Raw genomic sequence first — 19476 nt, 5'->3', positions numbered from 1 at the left:
CGCGCGCCTCACATCAGAAAATGGAAGAAATTTTTTTTATTACTGTTGGCAAAGTATCGTTTTGGTATCGAAATTGCAATACTACACAAAGTATCGGTATCGAAGTCCAAATTCAGGTATCGTGACATCCCTATTACCAACAAAGGAGCTGTGTTGCACGACCTACAGGGGGCTGTGTGGCACGAACTAAAAGAGGGCTGTGTGGCACGACCTACAAGGGGGCTGTGCAGCAAGGGGGCTGTGTGGCACTACCTACAAGGGGGCTGTGTGGCACGACCTACAAGGGGGCTGTGTGGTACTATCTACAGGGGGCATCTGTGAGTGGCGGGCTGATGCTCATTTTACTGTGAGTGGGGGCTGATGGTAGTTTTACTGTGAGTGGGGGGCTGATGGTAGTTTTACTGTGAGTGGGGGCTGATGGTCATTTTACTGTGAGTGGGGGCTGATGGTAGTTTTACTGTGAGTGGGGGCTGATAGTAGTTTTACTGTGAGTGGGAGGCTGATAGTAGTTTTACTGTGAGTGGGAGGCTGATGGTAGTTTTACTGTGAGTGGGAGGCTGATGGTCATTTTACTGTGAGTGGGGGCTGATGGTAGTTTTACTGTGAGTGGGAGGCTGATAGTAGTTTTACTGTGAGTGGGAGGCTGATGGTAGTTTTACTGTGAGTGGGGGGCTGATAGTAGTTTTACTGTGAGAGGGGGGCTGATGGTCATTTTACTGTGAGTGGGGGCTGATGGTAGTTTTACTGTGAGTGGGAGGCTGATAGTAGTTTTACTGTGAGTGGGAGGCTGATGGTAGTTTTACTGTGAGTGGGGGGCTGATGGTAGTTTTACTGTGAGTGGGGGGCTGATGGTAGTTTTACTGTGAGTGGGGGGCTGATAGTAGTTTTACTGTGAGTGGGGGGCTGATGGTCATTTTACTGTGAGTGGGGGCTGATGGTAGTTTTACTGTGAGTGGGGGGCTGATAGTAGTTTTACTGTGAGTGGGGGCTGATGGTAGTTTTACTGTGAGTGGGGGCTGATAGTCATTTTACTGTGAGTGGGGGGCTAATGGTCGTTTTACTGTGAGTGGACGGGCTGATGGTCATTTTAGGGTATGTTCACACGGCAGCCTCTGTTACGGCTGAAATTCCGGAGCTGTTTTCAGGAGTAAACGGCTCCGGAATTTCAGACGTAATGGCATGTGCAAGCGCTTTTCGCTGCGTCCATTACGGACATAATTGGAGCTGTTTTTCCATGGAGTCAAGGGAAAACGGCTCCAATTACGTCTCAAGAAGTGACAGGCTTTTCTTTGACGCGGGCGTCTCTTTTACGCGCCGTCTTTTGACAGCGGCGCGTAAAAAAAATGACCGTCGGCACAGAATATCGTAAGACCCATTCAAATGAATGGGCAGATGTTTGCCGACTCTTTTGAGCCGCATTTTCGGACGTAATTCGGGGCTAAAACGCCCGAATTGCGTCCCTAAATAGTGTGTGTGAACCCAGCCTTACCGTGAGTGGGAGGCTGATGGTCATTTTACTGTGAGTGGGGGCTGATGGTAGTTTTACTGTGAGTGGGAGGCTGATAGTAGTTTTACTGTGAGTGGGAGGCTGATGGTAGTTTTACTGTGAGTGGGGGGCTGATAGTAGTTTTACTGTGAGAGGGGGGCTGATGGTCATTTTACTGTGAGTGGGGGCTGATGGTAGTTTTACTGTGAGTGGGAGGCTGATAGTAGTTTTACTGTGAGTGGGAGGCTGATGGTAGTTTTACTGTGAGTGGGGGGCTGATGGTAGTTTTACTGTGAGTGGGGGGCTGATAGTAGTTTTACTGTGAGTGGGAGGCTGATGGTAGTTTTACTGTGAGTGGGGGGCTGATAGTAGTTTTACTGTGAGTGGGGGGCTGATGGTCATTTTACTGTGAGTAGCGGGCTGATGGTCATTTTACTGTGAGTGGGGGGCTGATAGTAGTTTTACTGTGAGTGGGGGCTGATGGTAGTTTTACTGTGAGTGGGGGCTGATAGTCATTTTACTGTGAGTGGGGGGCTAATGGTCGTTTTACTGTGAGTGGACGGGCTGATGGTCATTTTAGGGTATGTTCACACGGCAGCCTCTGTTACGGCTGAAATTCCGGAGCTGTTTTCAGGAGTAAACGGCTCCGGAATTTCAGACGTAATGGCATGTGCAAGCGCTTTTCGCTGCGTCCATTACGGACATAATTGGAGCTGTTTTTCCATGGAGTCAAGGGAAAACGGCTCCAATTACGTCTCAAGAAGTGACAGGCTTTTCTTTGACGCGGGCGTCTCTTTTACGCGCCGTCTTTTGACAGCGGCGCGTAAAAAAAATGACCGTCGGCACAGAATATCGTAAGACCCATTCAAATGAATGGGCAGATGTTTGCCGACTCTTTTGAGCCGCATTTTCGGACGTAATTCGGGGCTAAAACGCCCGAATTGCGTCCCTAAATAGTGTGTGTGAACCCAGCCTTAGGCCTGATTTACACGAGCGTGTGCGTTTTGCGCGCGCAAAAAACGCTGCGTTTTGCGCGCGCAAAAGGCATTTGGCAGCTCCGTGTGTCATCCGTGTATGATGCGCGGCTGCGTGATTTTCGCCATCATAGAGATGAGGCTAGTCGACGCCCGTCACTGTCCAAGGTGCTGAAAGAGCTAACTGATCGGCAGTAACTCTTTCAGCACCCTCGACAGTGAGTTCCGATCACAATATACACCAACCTGTGAATCAAAAAAAGACGTTCATACTTACCATGAACTTCCTGCTTCCTCCAGTCCGGTCTCCCGGCCGTTGCCTTGGTGACGCGTCCCTCTCTTGTCATCCGGCCCCACCTCCCAGGATGACGCGGCAGTCCATGAGACCGCTGCAGCCTGTGATTGGCTGCAGGCTGTGCTTGGCCTGTGATTGGCTGCAGCTGTCACTTGGACTGAAATGTCATCCCGGGAGGTCGGACTGGAGGAAGTAGCCTGGAGTTATCGGTAAGTCAGAACCTCTTGTTTTTTTTACACGTATATGTATATTGTGATCGGAAGTCACTGTCCATGGTGCTGAACCAGTTTAACTCTTTCAGCACCGTGGAGAGTGACTGTCTCCTGCCGTCGCGTACCCGAACATTTTTTGCCGGGTTCGGTCAAAACGAGTTCGGCCGAACCCGGTGAAGTTCGGTGCGCTCATCTCTAATTTGACACTCCGTTTGGATGTTTGTAAACAGAAAAGCACGTGGTGCTTTTCTGTTTACATTCATCCTTTTGACAGCTCTTGCGCGAATCACGCAGTTCGCACGGAAGTGCTTCCGTGCGGCATGCGTGGTTTTCACGCACCCATTGACTTCAATGGGTGCGTGATGTGCGAAAAACGCATGATTATAGAACATGTCGTGAGTTTTACGCAACACACTCGCGCTGCGCAAAATTCACGCATCGTCTACACTGCCCCATAGACTAATATAGGTGCGTACGACACGCGTGAAAAGCACGCTCGTCGCACGCGCGTATATTACGCTCGTGTAAATGAGGCCTTAGGCCTGATTTACACGAGCGTGTGCGTTTTGCGCGCGCAAAAAACGCTGCATTTTGCGTGCGCAAAAGGCACTTGACAGCTCCGTGTGTCATCCGTGTATGATGCGCGGCTGCGTGATTTTCGCGCAGCCGCCATCATAGAGATGAGGCTAGTCGACGCCCGTCACTGTCCTAGGTGCTGAAAGAGCTAACTGATCGGCAGTAACTCTTTCAGCACCCTCAACAGTGAATGCCGAGCACAATATACACCAACCTGTGAATAAAGAAAGACGTTCAAACTTACCATGAACTGCCTGCTTCCTCCAGTCCGTTCTCCCGGCCGTTGCCTTGGTGACGCGTCCCTCTCTTGTCGTCCGGCCCCACCTCCCAGGATGACGCGGCAGTCCATGAGACCGCTGCAGCCTGTGATTGGCTGCAGCCTGTGCTTGGCCTGTGATTGGCTGGAGCTGTCACTTGGACTGAACTGTCATCCCGGGAGGTCGGACTGGAGGAAGGAGCCGGGACTTATCGGTAAGTCCGAACTTCTGTTTTTTTTTACACGTATATGTATATTGTGATCGAAAGTCACTGTCCATGGTGCTGAAACAGTTTAAGTCTTTCAGCACCATGGGCAGTGACTGTCTCCTGACGTCGCGTACCCGAACATTTTTTGCCGGGTTCGGTCAAAACGAGTTCGGCCGAACTTCCGTGCGGCATGCGTGGTTTTCACGCACCCATTGACTTCAATGGGTGCGTGGATGCGCGAAAAACGCACGATTATAGAACATGTCGTGAGTTTTACGCAACGCACTCACGCTGCGCAAAATTCACGCATCGTCTAAACTGCCCCATAGAGTAATATAGGTGCGTACGACACGCGTGAAAAGCACGCGCGTCGCACGCGCGTATATTACGCTCGTGGGGGCTGGTGGTAATTTTACTGTGAGTCCCCCACAGGTGGTTTCCACCTCTGACCTCCAATTGAAATTAATAGTAGGAAGAAAATAGCTGTGGCACTCGTTTGGAGCTTTTTTTGCTGTGTCTTTTGCATTCGCTTCAACGGCTTAAAAAAAAACGCTAAAAAAACCCCATCAAATAACGCTGTCAATTCAAAATCAGATTTTTTCTGCCTTACAAAAAACGCTGTGTGAACATACCCTAAGAATGTAGTGCTTATTTTTAGCTATTTTCTGTCTTTCTCTAAACAATTTTTGGTAGGGGGGCCCTGAGGAATTTTTTTTTTCCAGGGGTGGCTCAAGTCCGAAAAGGTTGGGAAACTCTGTAGCAGGCTACAGCGGCGCCTGCAGCCTATGAGGTGCAGGGACAGGATCCCTGCGCAGTCGGCGTGATGACATCTCTGGATCAAGCCGGCCTACGCAAGGATCCTGTCAGGTGGAGGTGGGGGGCAGTATGGCACTGTCTGCAAGGGGGAGGTGGGGGCTGTATGTCACTTTCTACAATGGGGAGGTGGGTGCAGTATGACACTGTCTACAAGGGGGCGGTGGGGGGCACTGTGTACAAGAGGGAGGTGGGGCTGTATGACACTACAAGGGGCAGATGGGGGGCTGTATGGCACTACAAGGGGCAGATGGGGGCTGTATGGCACTGTCTACAAGGAGGAGGTGGGGGATTATGGCACTGTCTACAGGGAGGCTGTACGGCACAATCTACAGGGGGCACTTTCTACTAGGGGGGCTGTGGGGGCATTATACTCTGTGGAGGACATCATACTGTGTAGGGGCACTACAGGGGGCAATATAATGTGTGTGGCACTTAGGGGGCATAACACTGTGTGGGCACAATTAGAGGACAAAATACTGTGTCCTTGAAGGCGTTATAATATATTACATTATTAAATATTATTATTATACTGTGTGTGGGGCACTAAAGGGGCATTACACTGTGTGGGGCACTAAAGGGGCATTACACTGTGTGGGGGCACTATATAGGGCATTATACTGTGGGGAGGAATTATGCTTTTTTATGGGGCATTTTTTATAATGGCGTGGGGCGCCGAAAGATAATTTCGCACGGGGCGCCATCTACCCTAAGGCCGGCCCTGCCCCCCACCAATATAGTCTGACCCCTCTCTAACCGAACTACCCCTTTATTTCCTACATTGGCCTCTCTCCTCAGCCCTAGTTTAAACACTCCGCCACCCCAGCTAGAATTCTTTCCCCCAGCACAGCGGACCCCCTTCCATTTAGGTGCAAATCATCTGCAGAATACAGTTTGTACCCCAATGAAAAGTCAGCCCAGTGCTCTAGGAACCCAAATCCTTCTCCTCTACACCAAGACTTCAGCCATGCATTTACCTCCCTGAGCTCCCGCTGTCTTTCCTGTGATGCGCATGGCACAGGCAGTATTCCTGAGAATACTACTTTGGAGGTCCTTCCCTTCAGCTTGTAGCCTAGTTCTTTGAAATTATTCTTAAGGCTCCTCCACCTACCATTTATTCTGTCGTTGGTACCGACATGGACCACGACAGCTGGATCATCACCAGCCCCTCCCAGCAATTTGTCCACCCGTTCCACCACATGCCGAACCCTGGCACCAGGGAGACAGCAAACCATTCGGTTGAGGCGGTCTTGGCGACAAATTATTCTATCCGTCTTCCTGATTATAGAATCCCCTACAACTATCAATTGTCTTGGCTTACCTGCATTACCATCCCGCCGACTACTAGCTGGGCTGTTCTCCCGGCTGTTAGGGAGATCAGTATCCACTAGGGCTGCCTTTTCTGAGACTGACACCCTCGCATCATCACCCAACCTGGCAATTTTGCTTGGAATGCCAGAAACCGGATCGGCCTTCCTTGTCTTTGACCCCTTTCTACTGTCCCTACTACATTAACCCAGCTACTTACCTGATCCTGCTCACCCATGTCTTCACCCTCCAGTTCTAACCCACTAACTGCATGCTCCGTGAGCAGCAAGCTCAGCTCAAGATTGTCCTCCTCCTCAGTGTTGCATTCTGCTCCTCCAGATCTCTAATACGAGCTTCCAGGTGATCAACATGCTCACATCTGCCACAGAGATATTCACCCTGGAACTCCGGCTCCAGTTGTGTATACATATGGCAAACTGTGCACTGAAGAAAACCTCCAATCTTGCTATCCATTATCCAAGTTACACCAAAACAGCGAACAATTGTCAAAGTAAAAGAAAAGAAGAAGAGTACTTACTGGGGCTTCAACTCCTCTTTTCGAACTCCGGTTTTAGAACTCCACTTAGTTCACAAGCCACTTCAACCACCAAGCTCAGAAAGAGCAAGCTCAAAATGAGGTCTGCTGACTAATTTATACCACCTGTGTCCAGTTAACCCCTTCACCCTAGTCAGCTGCTCAGCTGGAACGAATCTGTGTCCAGTTAACCCCTTCCTCCTAGACAGCTGCTCAGCTGGAACGAATCTGCAAGGGAAAAAAAAAAAAATGATACATTTTTTTTTTTTTTTAAATTGTGTGAGTTTTTGCTATCTTCTATTTGATAGCAATCAAAACAGATTCACAAACACAGAAATACAGCAACACAATACAGAAGTACAGCAACACAATCCGGTTTTAGAACTCCACTTAGTTCACAAGCCACTTAAACCACCAAGCTCAGAAAGAGCAAGTTTGTTTTCCCGAAGGGCCTGGAGCACCTTCCTAACATGCTCAATGTGGGAGGACCAGTCCTTGGAAAACACAAGTATGTCATCAAGGTACACTTCAAGAAATACCCCCAGGTAGTCTCTTAAATTCTCATTTATGAAATTCTGGACGTCATGCATTCATTACCCCATTTGGTAAGATTCCCAGTATTCCAGTTAAACGTGGGATTATGCATCTGCAACCAGGGAAGGCCTAAAACCAAATCGGATGATAATCCCTGCATCACCAGTAGAGAGCACTGCTCCAAATGCATGGAGCCAACAAGGAGTTAAAAAACAGGGGTATGCTACGTAAAATAACCATTAGCAAGTGGAGTGGAGTCGATACCCACTACCGGGACAGGTTTAGGAAAATCAATCAATGGCATAGCTAGAGACATAGCAAATTCCACAGACCTAATATTAGCAGAAGACCCTGAATCCACAAAGGCACTACAGGTAGCAGACCTACCACCAAAAGAGACCTGAAAGGGAAGCAAGATCTTATTAGGTTTCATATTTACGGGAAATACCTGTGCGCCCAAGTGACCACCCCGATGGTCACTTAGGCGCGGAAGTTCTTCCGGCTGCTTATTCTTATGCCTAGGACAGTTGTTCACTTGATGCTTGTCATCCCCACAGTAGAAGCAGAGACCATTCTTCCTGCGGAGCTCTCTACGTTGTTGGGGAGACACGAGGCCCTGAGTTGCATTGGTTCATCCGAGTTTTCCGTGGAAGAACGAAGCAACGGAACCTCGGGAGCCATCATGGGGGAGCCAGAGGAGAAAGCACAAAAACGTTCAAGTCGTCGTTCCCTAAGACGCCATAACCTGATCTAGAGAGTCAGAAGAGGGATAGCTAACTAACAGGTCTTTCAGGGCGTTCGACAGACCCAATCTAAACTGGCACCTCAAGAAGCTACACACCACTTCCTAAAGTCAGAACAGTACTCCTCAACGGGTCTCTTACCCTGACGTAAGGTCACCAGCTGACTCTCGGCAAAGGCAGTCTTGTCAGTCTCGTCATATATGAGCCCGAGAGCAGAAAAAAGAAGATCAACAGAGGAAAGTTCAGGGGCGTCAGGAGCCAAGGAGATGGCCCATTCTTGGGGCCCGTCCTGGAGCCGGGACATAATTATAGCCACTCGCTGGCTCTCAGAACCTGAGGAGTGGGGCCTTATATGGAAATAGAGCCTACAACTCTCCCGAAAGGAGAGAAAAGTCTTCCGGTTTCCTGAGAACCGGTCAGGCAACTTGAGGTGGGGTTCAAAAGGTGAGGTGGGGGGCACTACCAGGGTAGCATCACGCTGGTTGCCCCTCTGAGCCAGGGCTTGGACCTGTAGGGAGAGGCCCTGCATTTGCTGAGCTAGGGTCTCAAGGGGGTCCATAGTTGTGTCAGGGACCAGGGTAGAAAAGGTATATGGGCCTGTGATTATGTAATGACGAGCTAGGGAGAAGACAGGTGAGCCCTAATCTACACGCCTCTCAGTCCCTGCCTACTTGCACGGCCCTTCCTAGGTGATGGCATACAACTGGGCGACGGTCCCTACGCTCAATATGTGCACGACAGACAAACAGAAAAGGGTACACAGAAGCTAAGGGAAATGGGGCAGTTGCCCATGGCAAGACCATGAGCAACAAGAGTAGTGAACGAGCCGAGTCAAACCAGGAGTGTACGATGCACCAAACGCAGAGCAGGAGCGTAGTCAGTAAAGCCAGGGTCAAAATGAACCAAGGTCAATAATGATAGCAGGGGCAGCAGAGCCAGGAAACAGGAAAGAATCACAGGCAGAGACAAGCAGGAAATGAAGGTATAAATAGACCGAGGGCGGGAGCTAGAACTATCTGACCAGGCTGTGATAGGTACTCCCACTCCTAAGCCTACCAGCCTGAGTGGTAGCAGATCGAGTCACTCTATCAGACTTAGGAGCAGGTGCAGACTGATTAACCACGGGCGTCGACACAGAAGCTGTGTCTGGCAGATCCTTTACAGTCAGGACATTCATGTGGATGGTTCCTTCTGTGGATGATGGTCCTGAAGCATTGCAAGGCCTGAAGGTCTCTCCTTTACCTGGAATAACAGAGTTATCAAATATACCAGTCAATGGCCGGCATCACTCAGGAGGGAGAGTCACACACAAATACCATTCACAAACACAACCTTTATTAGACACCCAGTGTGAGCAGAACAATGGCCAAGAGAGTAATGAGTCAGGTAGAACAATGGAGAACAGAATGTAGAAAACAGGGCAATGGAGAAGAGTGAATAACTAAAAAGAGAGAAAAATGGAGAACGGAGGACAATGGAGAAGGAAGGACAAAGGGGAACAGAGAACAATGGAGAAGAGAGAACAATGGAGATGAAACTACAACAGAGAAGAGAAAATAATGAAAAAGAGAGAACAATGGAGAACAATGGAGAAGAGGGAACAATGGAAAAGAGAGGACAGTGGAGAAGAGGACAATGAAGAGTAGAGAACAATGGATAAAATAGAACAATGGAGAAGAGAGGACAATAAAAAAGATAGGGCAAGGAATAAGAGAAAACAATGGAAAAGAGAGAAGAATGGAAAAGAGAGGACAATGGAGAAGAGAGGACAATGGAGAAGAGAGGACAATGGAGAAGAGAGGACAATGCAGAAGAGATAATGAAAAAGTGAGAACAATGGTGGAGAGGACAATGAAGAAGAGAGAACAATGAAAAATAAAGAACAATGGAAAAGTTAGGGCAATGGAGAAGAGAGAACAATTGAGAAGATAGAAAACAGAGAAGGGAGAGCAATGAAAAAAGAGGAATTGAAGCTCCCCCAACTCACACCAGCAGGACACCCCTGTAGCAGCCTAACTCTGCTGGCTGTGGTCGTAGAATTGTTCACTGATAATGTAGCAGAAAATGGCAGAGTCCAACTTCCTGCTTAATGTCGAAATGTATTGTGTAAATGACCTTACTGACCTCTGTACAACCTCCTCACTCGGGTTACTCTGGGTGGCACTGCCTCTTGTAGGTGCCTCTTGGCTGGTATCACTCTGGGTGGCACTGCCTCTGGTGGGTGCCTGCTCCCTGGGGTCACTCTGGGTGGCACTGCCTCTGGTAGGTTAAGCATGCAGAGTTCAGTTGGCTCGGCCATTGCTCTCACGGTGTAAACAGTCCTGATGAAGGTTCGTTCAGCATCTAATGAGTTGTTTCCACAAGTCAGAGACCAGATGAAATGTACAGAACTTTGGGGCTAGGGGAGGGGGAGTTTCACATTTAGGGTTAGTAACTAGTCACGACTATCTGTGCAGAAAATATCTTAGATAACAAATAACAGCATGCAATGTCAATCGGCTGATTCAAGGGCCAGCAGGATATTGTCGTGTATTATAAGAGGCATAGACTCGCGGGACAGGGATGTAATATTACCACTTTACAAAACATTAGTGAGGCCTCATCTAGAATTTGCAGTCCAGTTCTGGGCTCCAGTTCAAAGAAAGGAGGAAAAAATACAAAGAAGAGCGACGAAGCTAATAAGGGGCGCGGAGAATCTAAGTTATGAGGAAAGATTAAAAGAATTAAACCTATTTATCCATAAGAAGAGACGACTAAGGGGGGGGGGGCATGATTAACTTATATAAATATATGAATGGCACATACAAAACATATGGTGAAAACAAAGGGGCGCTCCCTCCGTCTGGAGAAAGAAAGGTTCAACCTGCAGAGGCGACAAGTCTTTACTGTGAGAACTGTGAACTTATGGAATAGTCACCGCAGGAGCCGTCACAGCAGGGACAGTAGACACCGCAGGAGCCGTCACAGCAGGGACAGGAGATGGCTTTAAAAAAGGCGAAGATCATTTCCTAGAACAAAAAAATATCAGCTCCTATGTAGAAATGTTTCCCTTCCCTTTTCCCATCCCTTGGTTGAACTTGATGGACATGTGTCTTTTTTCAACCGTACTAACTATGTAACTATGTAACTATGTAAGACCTAGGGATGTGCACGGACACAAACACGTAGAAAAGTTTAATTTCTGATAAAATACTGCAGTGTGAAAACGTCAAGTTTCTTGCCACTGTGTATTTAACAAAATAAGAGTCAAGTTAAGGATGGCTACATCTGTACACTACACTTTCTAGTCACAGGTAGTACCCTCATAACAAAGCCCCCACAAAAAATGACAACCTCAGTGCCCCTATAACAGTGTCATATAAACAATGCAATTCAGAATATCCCCATACCACTGACATCAATAATATCCCCATAACAGTGCCATTCACAATATCCCCATAACAGTGTCATCCATAATATCCCCATAACAGTGTCATCCATAATATTCCTATAACAGTGCCATCCACAATATCCCTATAACAGGGCCATCCACAACATCCATATAACAGTGCCATCCACAATACCCTATAAAAGTGTCATCCATAAAATCTCTATAACAGTGTCATCCACAATATCCCTATAACAGTGTCATAAACAATATCCCTATAACAGTGCAATCCATAATATCCCTATAACAGTGCCATCCATAATATCCCTATAACAGTGCCATCCACAATATCCCTACAACAGTGTAATTAATAATATCCCTATAACAGTGTCATCCACAATATCCCTATAACAGTGTCATCCACAATATCCCTATAACAGTGTCATCCACAATATCCCTATAACAGTGTCATCCACAATATCCCTATAACAGTGTCATACACAACTGGGCGACGGTCCCTACGCTCAATATGTGCACGACAGACAAACAGAAAAGGGTACACAGAAGCTAAGGGAAATGGGGCAGTTGCCCATGGCAAGACCATGAGCAACAAGAGTAGTGAACGAGCCGAGTCAAACCAGGAGTGTACGATGCACCAAACGCAGAGCAGGAGCGTAGTCAGTAAAGCCAGGGTCAAAATGAACCAAGGTCAATAATGATAGCAGGAGCAGCAGAGCCAGGAAACAGGAAAGAATCACAGGCAGAGACAAGCAGGAAATGAAGGTATAAATAGACCGAGGGCGGGAGCTAGAACTATCTGACCAGGCTGTGATAGGTACTCCCACTCCTAAGCCTACCAGCCTGAGTGGTAGCAGATCGAGTCACTCTATCAGACTTAGGAGCAGGTGCAGACTGATTAACCACGGGCGTCGACACAGAAGCTGTGTCTGGCAGATCCTTTACAGTCAGGACATTCATGTGGATGGTTCCTGCTGTGGATGATGGTCCTGAAGCATTGCAAGGCCTGAAGGTCTCTCCTTTACCTGGAATAACAGAGTTATCAAATATACCAGTCAATGGCCGGCATCACTCAGGAGGGAGAGTCACACACAAATACCATTCACAAACACAACCTTTATTAGACACCCAGTGTGAGCAGAACAATGGCCAAGAGAGTAATGAGTCAGGTAGAACAATGGAGAACAGAATGTAGAAAACAGGGCAATGGAGAAGAGTGAATAACTAAAAAGAGAGAAAAATGGAAAACGGAGGACAATGGAGAAGGAAGGACAAAGGGGAACAGAGAACAATGGAGAAGAGAGAACAATGGAGATGAAACTACAACAGAGAAGAGAAAATAATGAAAAAGAGAGAACAATGGAGAACAATGGAGAAGAGGGAACAATGGAAAAGAGAGGACAGTGGAGAAGAGGACAATGAAGAGTAGAGAACAATGGATAAAATAGAACAATGGAGAAGAGAGGACAATAAAAAAGATAGGGCAAGGAATAAGATAAAACAATGGAAAAGAGAGAAGAATGGAAAAGAGAGGACAATGGAGAAGAGAGGACAATGGAGAAGAGAGGACAATGCAGAAGAGATAATGAAAAAGTGAGAACAATGGTGGAGAGGACAATGAAGAAGAGAGAACAATGAAAAATAAAGAACAATGGAAAAGTTAGGGCAATGGAGAAGAGAGAACAATTGAGAAGATAGAAAACAGAGAAGGGAGAGCAATGAAAAAAGAGGACAAAGAAGCAGAAAGAACAATGGAAAGAGGACAAAGAAGCAGAAAGAACAATGGAGCAGAGAGGACAATGGAGCAGAGAGGACAATGGGGAAAACAGAACAATGTAGCAGAGAAGACAATGGGGAAGAGAGAACAACGTAGCAGAGAGGCCAATGGAGCAGAGAGGACAATGGGGAAAAGAGAACAATGGAGCAGAGAGAATAGTGCATAGAGAACAATAACAATACAGAACAATGGAGAAGAGAACAATGAAGAAATGAGGACAATGGAGAAGAGATGGCAATAAATAATGGAGAACAATGAAAAAGAGGGAACAATGGATAAAAGAGAACTGTGGAGAAGAGAGAACAATCGAGAAGGGGGAACATTTGAGAAAATAGAAAAATGGGGAAAAAAGGACAATGGAGAAGAGAGGACAATGGAGAAGAGAGGGCAATGGAGTAGAGAGAAAAATGGAGAAAAGAGGACAATGGAGAAGAGAGGACAATGGAGTAGAGAGAAAAATTGAGAAAAGAGGACAATGGAGAAGAGAGGACAATGGAAAAGAGAGGACAATTGATAAAAGAGAAAAATGGAGAAGAGAGGACAATAGAGAGGAGAGGACAATGAAGAAATGTTACCTTTGTTCTTCAGTGACAGTCGTATGGATAGGATCAGCAGAAAGACACAAGTCACACTGAGAAATCCCAATGCATATATCCAACCTGAAGAGAAGAGATCAGTCACTCTGGAGGGTGTCACATGGGCAACTAGTAAAGTCAGAATTAGAAGAAACCTGCCCCCCACCCCTCATTGTCTGGTGTCTTTCTGTCCGTCTTCATAGACCATAGTCACACACATTATTATAGCCGGGCACTACAACTGCCGCTAACCACATGGCTGCTTCCACTATCATTCCCAGTCCCTACAGGTCCCTCAGGCTTACAATGTCTTCCACCTGATGATGAGGTGCCTTACCGAGCTCATCCAGTGCACTATTGTTGCACTCACAGCCCTGACAGATGATACTTTGAACACAATGTAAAAATGAGAGACTCCCCACCCACCGGCCCACAAATGTGACAATCTGGGACCACCCTGCACAGAAATGGTAGGAGTTGTAGTACACGTCACCAGAGAACAGATTACTACAATTATACACAGAAATAATGATTTGAAGCTCCCCCAACTCACACCAGCAGGACACCCCTGTAGCAGCCTAACTCTGCTGGCTGTGGTCGTAGAATTGTTCACTGATAATGTAGCAGAAAATGGCAGAGTCCAACTTCCTGCTTAATGTCGAAATGTATTGTGTAAATGACCTTACTGACCTCTGTACAACCTCCTCACTCGGGTTACTCTGGGTGGCACTGCCTCTTGTAGGTGCCTCTTGGCTGGTATCACTCTGGGTGGCACTGCCTCTGGTGGGTGCCTGCTCCCTGGGGTCACTCTGGGTGGCACTGCCTCTGGTAGGTTAAGCATGCAGAGTTCAGTTGGCTCGGCCATTGCTCTCACGGTGTAAACAGTCCTGATGAAGGTTCGTTCAGCATCTAATGAGTTGTTTCCACAAGTCAGAGACCAGATGAAATGTACAGAACTTTGGGGCTAGGGGGAGGGGGAGTTTCACATTTAGGGTTAGTAACTAGTCACGACTATCTGTGCAGAAAATATCTTAGATAACAAATAACAGCATGCAATGTCAATCGGCTGCTTCAAGGGCCAGCAGGATATTGTCGTGTATTATAAGAGGCATAGACTCGCGGGACAGGGATGTAATATTACCACTTTACAAAACATTAGTGAGGCCTCATCTAAAATATGCAGTCCAGTTCTGGGCTCCAGTTCAAAGAAAGGAGGAAAAAATACAAAGAAGAGCGACGAAGCTAATAAGGGGCGCGGAGAATCTAAGTTATGAGGAAAGATTAAAAGAATTAAACCTATTTATCCATAAGAAGAGACGACTAAGGGGGGGGCATGATTAACTTATATAAATATATGAATGGCACATACAAAACATATGGTGAAAACAAAGGGGCGCTCCCTCCGTCTGGAGAAAGAAAGGTTCAACCTGCAGAGGCGACAAGTCTTTACTGTGAGAACTGTGAACTTATGGAATAGTCACCGCAGGAGCCGTCACAGCAGGGACAGTAGACACCGCAGGAGCCGTCACAGCAGGGACAGGAGATGGCTTTAAAAAAGGCGAAGATCATTTCCTAGAACAAAAAAATATCAGCTCCTATGTAGAAATGTTTCCCTTCCCTTTTCCCATCCCTTGGTTGAACTTGATGGACATGTGTCTTTTTTCAACCGTACTAACTATGTAACTATGTAACTATGTAAGACCTAGGGATGTGCACGGACACAAACACGTAGAAAAGTTTAATTTCTGATAAAATACTGCAGTGTGAAAACGTCAAGTTTCTTGCCACTGTGTATTCAACAAAATAAGAGTCAAGTTAAGGATGGCTACATCTGTACACTACACTTTCTAGTCACAGGTAGTACCCTCATAACAAAGCCCCCACAAAAAATGACAACCTCAGTGCCCCTATAACAGTGTCATATAAACAATGCAATTCAGAATATCCCCATACCACTGACATCAATAATATCCCCATAACAGTGCCATTCACAATATCCCCATAACAGTGTCATCCATAATATCCCCATAACAGTGTCATCCATAATATTCCTATAACAGTGCCATCCACAATATCCCTATAACAGGGCCATCCACAACATCCATATAACAGTGCCATCCACAATACCCTATAAAAGTGTCATCCATAAAATCTCTATAACAGTGTCATCCACAATATCCCTATAACAGTGTCATAAACAATATCCCTATAACAGTGCAATCCATAATATCCCTATAACAGTGCCATCCATAATATCCCTATAACAGTGCCATCCACAATATCCCTACAACAGTGTAATTAATAATATCCCTATAACAGTGTCATCCACAATATCCCTATAACAGTGTCATCCACAATATCCCTATAACAGTGTCATCCACAATATCCCTATAACAGTGTCATCCACAATATCCCTATAACAGTGTCATACACAATATCCCTATAACAGTGTCATCCACAATATCCCTATAACAGTGTCATCCACAATATCCCTATAACAGTGTCATCCACAATATCCCTATAACAGTGTCATCCATAATTTCCCTATAACAGTGCCACCCACAATATCCCTACAACAGTGTCATTAATAATATTCCTATAACAGTGCCATCCACAATATCCCTATAACAAGGAGATTAACAATACCCCTATAACAGTGAGATCCACAATACCCCTATAACAGTGCCATCCACAATATCCCTATAACAGTGTCATACATAATATCCCTAGAACAGTGCCATCCACAATATCCCTATGACAGTGCCATCCACAATACACCTATAACCGTGTCATCCATAATACCCCTATAACCGTGACATTTACAATATCCCGATAACAGTGAGATCCACAATACACCTATAACAGTGTCATCCATAATATCCCTATAACAGTGTCATCCATAATATCACTATGACAGTGCCATCCACAATACACCTATAACCGTGTCATCCATAATACCCCTATAACAGTGCCATCCACAATACCCCTATAGCAGTGTCATCCACAATATCCCTACAAGAGTGCCATTCACATTATCCTTATAACAGTGTCATCTTTAATATCCCTATAAGTGTCATCCACAATACCCCTATAACAGAGCCATCCACAATATCCCTATAATAGTGCCATTATCAATATCCCTATAACAGTGCCATCCATAATATCCCCATACCAGTGTGATCCACAATATCCCTATAAAAGTGCCATCCACACTATCCCTATAACAGTGTCATCCACAATATTCCTATAACAGTGTCATTCACAATATCCCTATAACAGTCTCATCCATAATATCCCTATAACAGTGTCAGACACAATATCCCTATAACAGTTAGATCCACAATACCACTATAACTGTGCCATCTACAATAGCCCTATAACAGTTCCATTCACAAAATCCCTATAACAGTGCCATCCACAATGTCCCTAAAACAGCCATCCACAATAGCCCCAGGGCCGCCATCAGGGGGGTATTACTGGTACTCCCGTCAGGGGCCCGGCCACATGGATGAAGAAAAGGGGCCCGCCGGGCTGCCGTCGCCCCCCCCCCTCGGACTGTTGCCCCCCCCCCTCGCAACGCTCACGGGCCCCCTCTCGCAACGCTCACGGCCCCCCTCGCAACGCCCGCGGCACCCCCCTAGCGACCCCCCCCCTAGCGACACTCCCCTAGCGACACTCCCCTAGCAACACTCGCGGCAGCCCCTGCATACCTGTTGTAGCTTCACTGGACGGGGAAGATGCAGCATGTGCTGAAGCTGCGTGTGGAGATCCCGCCCCCCAGCTCCTCTACACTGCCGACCGGACCTGCTGGCTGGTGAGTATGTTCCCCTATCCATCCTGCTTCCCATCCCCCTGACCCCATTTGAAGATTGTATAAAGTTGGTTAAAAAGTTTTTGGGTATTTTTTCGTTTTCCTAGCGTTTTTTGCCGCGATTTTCGTAATCGCGGCAAAAATGGCGCAGTTTTGCCGCGATTTCATAAAAATCGCGTGATTTGTGCCGCAATTACGAAAATTGCATTAAAAAAAATATACAAAACATGAAAAGCGCTGTTAGGCTATATTCTCACAGTGCGGTCAAGTCACGTTTTTGCAAAGATTGTGGCAAAAAAAATGGGATTTCACCGCACTGTGTAACTAGACTAAGGCCGTATTCAGACGGCCGCATGCGGTCCGTGACATACGGAGCGTGTATCGGCCGTATTTCCCAGGCTGACCACAATTCATGGAGCCGGACTCCTAGCATCATAGTTATCAGTGTTGCTGGGAGTCCCTGCCTCTCCGCGGGAATACTGCCCCATACTGTAATGATGCTTTCAGTACGGGACCGGGGACAGTATTCCCACGGGAAGGGAGGGACTATGATCATAGATAACTGTGATGCTAGAAGTCCGGCTCCCTGAACTGTGGTCGTTCCGGGAAATATGGCCGATACACGGTCCTTATATCACAGACCGAACATGGACATCTGAATAAGCCACTTACTTGCCTCCTATTGGTGCGGATTGCACACTGAAAATTCACTACAAATTACAATATAAGGCCTTATTCACACGAACGTGTTATACGTCCGTGATACTTATTACGTCGCACGGACCTATGTTAGGCTATGGGGCCGTTCAGACTGTCAGTGAATTTCACGCAGCGTGTGTGCGCTGTGTAAAACTCACGACATGTCCTATACTTGCCCGTGTTTCGCGCAGCACACACCCATTGAAGTCATTGGGTGCGTGCAAATCGTGCACGGCACACGGAAGCACTTCCGGGTGACGCTCGTGATTCGCGCTACAGTAGGTAAAGAAGAGAAGGGAAACATAAAAGCCCCCCCTTCTTTACTGTGTTGTAACATCAAAACAGAGTGTCATAATGATTCCGGCTGCGCGAAAATCACGCAGCCGCGCACCATATGCTGACGCCACACTGAACTTTTGCTCGGGCAAAATGCAGCGTTTTTTGCGCGTGCAAAACATACACGTTCGTGTGAATAAAGCCTAAGGCGATATTCAGACCAACGTGTGTGAAATCAGACGTGAAGAACGGCCGTTTTTTGTGGCCGATTTGCAGCCGTGCGGGACCCGTTTTCACACATCCCTCATAGACTTGAGTCTATTGAGGGATCCGTGAAAACGCACAAAAATAGGACATGTCCTATTTTTTTACAGGCCCTTCACACGATCCGTTAGAACAACAACCGTGTGAATAGCCCCATAGAAATACACGCAGCCGTGTGACGGCCATTAAAAAAACGTCCTTCACACGGACGATTAACACGTTAGTCTGAATAAGCCCCAACTCATGTGAATGGGGTTTGTCAGAACGTCATGCACGTGCAGCATTTCACCCCACAAATAATTATTTTTCAGCTTCCCAGTACATTATGCGGTACAATAAATGGTGCCATGAAAAACTACAACTTGTACCGCAAAAAACAAGCCCTCAAGTAAAAAAAATTATAGCTTTTGGAAGGTGGAGAGGAAAAAACAAAAGTTAAAATCCAAAAAATGGCTGAGGAGGGAAGGGGTTAAATAAGCTACATGCCTATTAGCCCTTATTCACACGACAGGGTTTCCCGGCCGGGTGACGGCCGTTCATAAATCAGCCGTCACCCGGCTGCAGTAGGAACAATAGACCCCTAAAGGGCTATTCACACGATTAATTTTTTGACGGGCCGGAAAACCGGCCGTCAAAAAATGGGACATGCCCTATTTTGCCCTAGAAGTCTATGGGGCCGGGTAATACACGGCCATCACCGGAATGTGTCCCGAGTGATGGCGGTGTCTACCGTCGCTCGCTCTCTCCT

This window comes from Rhinoderma darwinii, chromosome 1 (assembly GCF_050947455.1).
Source record: "Rhinoderma darwinii isolate aRhiDar2 chromosome 1, aRhiDar2.hap1, whole genome shotgun sequence".
NCBI classification, from domain to species: Eukaryota; Metazoa; Chordata; class Amphibia; order Anura; family Rhinodermatidae; genus Rhinoderma; species Rhinoderma darwinii.
Note: the sequence above shows the minus strand (reverse complement) of the source record.